This window comes from Coenobita brevimanus, chromosome 112, assembly GCF_032717465.1.
Source record: "Coenobita brevimanus isolate Jiangsu-jjx chromosome 112, ASM3271746v2, whole genome shotgun sequence".
NCBI lineage: Eukaryota > Metazoa > Arthropoda > Malacostraca > Decapoda > Coenobitidae > Coenobita > Coenobita brevimanus.
Window position 1 is genome coordinate 13,389,643 of NC_137065.1, and position 5,051 is coordinate 13,394,693.

The window sequence follows — 5,051 nt, forward strand, 5'->3', positions numbered from 1 at the left end:
CCATGTGACCTGAGGCTGAACAATGACCCCATTGTAACACTGCTAGGTGGTACTTGGCGGGAACGACAAACTGCAGTCGAACCTCGCCCTCGGGTGTTCGTGACTCACGGTAGAGCCGTCCTTGTTTACGAAGGAACTTGGCTCGACCTCCCCGTGAATACTTAATCACTCGACCCTTTTGTTTGTTCTGCACGGCAGCAAGTGTCGGATCAGAATGTTGTTCTTGCACAACAAGTTGACTACACATCAGATCTTGCGGCGATTCAATGATCACTGGGGTGACACAGTCTGGAGCCTCAGCCATGGCTCATGTTACCGCAGCAGCCGAAGTCTGAGTAGCATTATCATCGGAGCAACTATCCTTGACACCGGAAATATTGCCGATGATGAGTTCAAATAAGGGTTCTGGCATGACAACTGCGAGTGTCGTACCAGTATAAAATGGAGATGCCACCTGGATACATGCCTCAGGGAACAATCTCACTGATCCATCAATAAGGTTTGCATGGATCTGTCGACCTGTATACTGCTCAGGCCGAACTAAACTCTGTTTAACAGAGCAACCTGAGGAACCATTGTCTCTCAGGACCTTCACAGGAATGCCTCCCACAAACCCTGGCTGTACAAGGAAGGTACTGTCACCTGTGGTGGGGCCTGTGGAGGAAGCAGCTAGCCACTCATGAGGCTGCTGACTTGATGCGGCGAACATTGTGCCTTGAGAATTACATACTTGGGAAGATGGAACATTGGCCATCTGTGGAGGGGGGTTCACTGTCACTGTGGGACTAGTGAACTGTGGGGAAGTACCCACACTGGTAGGGACGTGGCCACCAGGCTGCTGCTGAGGAATGAAGGCTGCATTTGCTTCCTGCCTCTTTTGAGCTGGTGGTGAAAAAGTTTGTCCCGACGGTCGGTTGCGTGGCTGATACTGCTGCTGGTTAGGGTACCTGTTGTACCTCTTCCACTCAGGTTTCTGAGTGTTTTTACCCCCGGTCCTTCCACTGCGGTTTTGGACCTTGGCCATTACTCTGAGAACGGCCTTGGTGCTGGGATTCAGTCTGAGACGGCTTCCCAGACTTGGCAGTATCTTTTCTGCTCCAGGTGTTTTGCTTACGAGCTTGATACCCGTATGCAGTAAAGAATGCGTCAGCCTTCTCTGCCATTTGGCTGGCACCTTTCACCTGGCAGATCTTAAGCTGTGCTATGAGCTCAGCAGGCCACGACCTCTCTAGTTGTGTACGCAGCATAAGGTCAATTATTCCCTCATGCGTGGAAGGAGTTTCATCTTTCTCCATCCACTCATTTAAGTAAGCTGTGAGACGATCAAGGAACTGAACAGCTGTCTCCTTGTCTTGGAGATGAGCTCGCATGAACTGAACTTTGGCGTCGTCTACTGTGAGACCATACACCTTAATGAGTGCAGCTTTCATCATCTCATATGTGAGATTGTCTCCACGAATTCTGTGGAGAATATCGAGGGCAGGGCCCTCAAATAGGCTAAGAAACTGAAGCCGCTTAGCTGCCTCATCCAGTTGATACATGTCTGCCATGTCCTCAAAACGAGCTATGTACGGCTCGATTCGCTCGCTTTCCTTGTATGAAGGAAGCTTGATGCGTGGGGTCGCCAGGACATGTGCAGGGAGAACGCTCGTGGAGCTTGGACCAACTGCACCAGATGTGTCTGAAGCCAAGGAATCTCGCTTGAGCTTCAGTACTTCAAGTTCATGTTTTTCTCGTGCCTCACGTTCGGCACGTTCATAATCACGTTGTTCCCGCACGTGTTCTAAGTCGAGTTCGCGCTGTTTTTGCTCGTGTTCACGCTGTTCTCGCTCGTATTCGAGCTGAATCTTACGCTCTTCACGGGCATCATTCTCGCGCTGCTGCTCCTGATTATGCCGTGAGAATATATACTCTTTAATTTCGGTTGGGTCCGAAAGACCCATTTCTTTGGCTTCCTGTAAAAATACGGTGGTAGCCATGACGCTAATTTATTAGGCAAACCGAAATTGAGTACTGACTGCTTAGCGACGAATACTAATAAACACAAGTAAAGAATACAGACACAAGCTAGTGGTGACCAGTCTTATTTAGTTAACTGGCAAAGAATAAATCAAAAATGTAAATGACAGGGAAGACTCAATAATAAACACAATGGGTACGGCGGCTACCCAGGAGCGAATAAAATCGTCTGGCGTTACCAAGAATAAACTAGAGTTAAGTACTCTATTGAATAATAAAGCAAAAATTCACTTGCTAAATTAATGGTAAACACCAGTAAACTTGTGCCTATAAACTTTAATGATAAATTCCTAAATATGAACGAGTGAGCACTATCTCGTGAATAGCTTTATAGCTAGGAGTTAATATCCTGGAATGAGTTCGCCAATTGTCACGGGGTTTTTAAAATATCACTGTGTTTTTAAAAATAAAAATGGTTAAATATCATTTAATTGATATTAATATTCAATAATATTAAAGAGCAGGGACAATGATTGTCTTGCTAAATCGTGCAACGATTCTCTAAGAACGAGAATTTAAAAACTTTCTCAACAGTACACAGCAGAGACTAATTACTCACAATTGCTGAATTACTATACTGTTAGCCTCTGGAGAAAGTTACTTCAGCAGAGACAATGATTGTCTTGCTACATCAAGCAACGATTACTTTACGCTGGCTTGTGCACGATTCTCTGAGAACGAGAATTTATAAACTTTCTCAACAGTACACAGCAGAGACTAATTACTCACAAATGCTGAATTACTGTACTGTTAGCCTCTGGAGAAAGTTACTTCACCCCTGACAATAAATAACTAATACTAATAATAATAATCAGGTCCTTGCTGATGCTTAACTCCTATGGCACAACGGATTTTAAGTTAATACAACAAGACTGGTCTAAGTACCAGTTATGAATAGTAAAACGTTTATGCAAGCTAGGAGCTATATAGGAATAAGCTTAATTTGGAGAAATGAAACAAGATTTTACTTTACATTAAGCTCAAGAAAAAGAACTGTTAAATTTATTGATTACAAAAAAATAAATTTAACGTTACATTTCAAATCAAATCAATGAGACGCACTCACTCACTCACACAGAAGCTAAATACTTACGCCTAGGAAAAAACACCTTAACTAAACTCTTAAAACTAGGATTATACAAAAAGGAAATACCAGTCGATGAATGCTATGTATCACCCGGGGGGTGGGAGTTTGGATTAACTGTACTCTGTGCAGCCTGGGTGCTAGCTGACCTCTCACACTTCTGGAGCACAGGACCTCTCTCCGTCACAGCAACAACTAGACTGAATTCAAAATACATTGTATGGGCAGGACGCACAAGCCACCGGAAGAAGGCGTGGCTAACGGTTGAGGCAAGCAGAGGCGAACAATAAAAAAACAATAGTATCGCTCAGTAGCGCACTTAGTGACGTGCATTAAATCGGTCACTTTTAAACAGTGACGAATGTTTTGAAAAGTATACCCCGAAATGGAGAGAGAAACGGTTAACTGAGCGATACACAGTGAGTTTTCCACTAATAGTTCGTGGCTTCTCACAAAAGGGAAATGTCGCGAATTGATTCGTGACAATCCGGATGCAGAATTATTCATAAATATTATTGACAATGATGCAGGTATGAGCTCTGTGCGATCGTGCAGCAGGGTAGGCAAAAGCCGTAGAATAAACTGTTTCAGGTAATAAAAGTATTCGCTTGGTAGGAAACAGGACTCACAGCAGTAAATCACAAATTTTATTGGCATTGCCGGAGGTATGCACTCTATAGGTGCATCCTAGTTCATTCAGTGATATATTGTTCCTTTCCTTGTTTCTTTTTCCTTCTTCCTTTTCTCTCACTTTCTTCTTTCTTTCTTCACTATATTACAACAATAAAACTACAAGAGAAATAGGAGCCAAGGGGGAGCATGGTGGAGCTACCTAGGAATCTAATATAGATTTCCAGATTTCGACTTTGTTACATACATCTCGCTTTTATTTATCGTTCTATTTTCTTTTTTTCTGTCATCGCCTGTATTTCCTTTTCTATTCATTCTCATCTTATATATTCTTGTTTTTTTTCCCTCTTGTTTTTACTTTTTTCCCTTCGTATCGTATCGTTTATGTAGGCTCCATCATGTTTGCATGCATCGGCCTTGATCACTCAGTGGCAGCTCCACGCCGCTAGATCTCTTGCAACCTCCCTCTTCAGTCCCCTATGCCTGATGTCACACTCTATGACCTCGTACCAGGTCTTTTTCGTTCTGCCTTTCGCACCTGTACCCCCGATGCTCACACTTCTCACCTTCTACATCATATTGTCATCCTCTATCCTCACAACATGTCCAAACCCTCTCAATCTACCCCTCCTCATCACATCAGTACACTCTAGTCCCAGTCTTCCTCTCAACTCTTCAGTCGTAATCCTAGCCCCCCCCCCCCCAGGTCCTGCATTCAAGGACGCCCTACACATTCATCTAATCTTTGTCGTTTCTATGTGTTTGAGCCTAGGAATATCCTCTTCCTTTCTTACCCAGATCTCATTACCACACAACATCTCATTCCTGACACATACCGCATACAATCATCCCTTAGCACGGAGAGAGAAACCTATCATTGTTCGGAGAGGAAACAGCTCCCCCAGCTTCCTCCAACCACTCCTTACCCTAAACACAGAGACACCTCCAGCCCAACCTCGAGCACATAACATGTTCCCTAAATAACAGCACTCCTCTGCACCCTCAAGAGACTCACCAGCAAGATCAGTCCTATCATGCCAGACACTCTGCATGCTCTCCTCAACACCGTGCATACATGAAATCAGCATTATCTCGCAGTCTACCTCTAATACCACTCATCTCTTATGCACCCACTTCTCACAAACAATGCACGGGATGGAGTCACTTCCCAAAGCCCTGTGGCAAACTGCATATGGCCACACTCCCTCTCTGGTTGTATCTATTTTCGATTTTTTTTTCTCTTTGTACTATTTTGATGATATAATCATTTCTTTCTCAGCCCCTTTCTTCTTTCACGTTATATATTTTGTTCTCTTTC